This window comes from Prionailurus viverrinus, unplaced genomic scaffold, assembly GCF_022837055.1.
Source record: "Prionailurus viverrinus isolate Anna unplaced genomic scaffold, UM_Priviv_1.0 scaffold_72, whole genome shotgun sequence".
In the NCBI taxonomy this organism is placed as follows: Eukaryota; Metazoa; Chordata; class Mammalia; order Carnivora; family Felidae; genus Prionailurus; species Prionailurus viverrinus.
In genome coordinates, this window is record NW_025927634.1 from 545496 (window position 1) to 546487 (window position 992).

Below are 992 nucleotides of genomic sequence, written 5' to 3' on the forward strand. Positions count from 1 at the left end.
AGATTGAAAGTAAGGGGCTGCAGAACCTTGTATCATGTTAATGATAGCCAAAGAAAGACAGAGTAGCCTTACTCATATCAGACAATCTAGACTTCAAAATAAAGACTGTAACAAGAGATGAATAAGTGTGTTGTATCTTAATTGAGGGGGTCTACCCACCAAGAAGAATTAACAATTGTAAACATTTATGCTCCCAATGTGAGAGCACCCAAAGATATAAATCAATTAATCACAAATATAAAGAAGCTCATTGATAATAAAACCATAATAGTATGGGACTTCAACACCCCATTATGACAACAGAAAGATCATTTAAACAGAAAATCAACAAACAAACAATGGATTTGAGTGAGACACTGGACCAGATGGATTTAGCAGTTATATTCAGAACATTTCATCCTAAAGCAGCAGAATGTACATTCTTCTCCAGGACACATGGAACGTCTGCAGAATAGATATCATACTGGAAAACAAATCAGCCCTCAACAAGTACAAAAAGTTCGAGATCATACCGTGCATATTATCAGACCACAATGCTATAAAACTCAAATTCAACCACAAGAAACAATTTGGAAAGATAACAAACACTTGGAGACTAAAGAACATACTACTATAGAATGAATGGTGCAATACAAGCTGGTGCAGCCACTCTGTAAACAGTATGGAGTTTCCTCAAAAAACTAAAAACAAAACTACCCTACGACCCAACAATTGCACTGCTAGGCATTTATTGAAGGGATACAGGTGTGCTGTTTTGAAGGGACACATGCACCACCCCCATGATTATAGCAGCACTGTCAACAATAGCCAATGTATGGAAAGAGCCCAAATGTCCACCAATGGAAGAATGGATAAAGAAGTGATATATATATATATATATATATATATATATATATATATATATATATACACACACACACACACACACACACACACATATATACACACACACACACACACATATATTGATATGTATAGGTGATATATATATA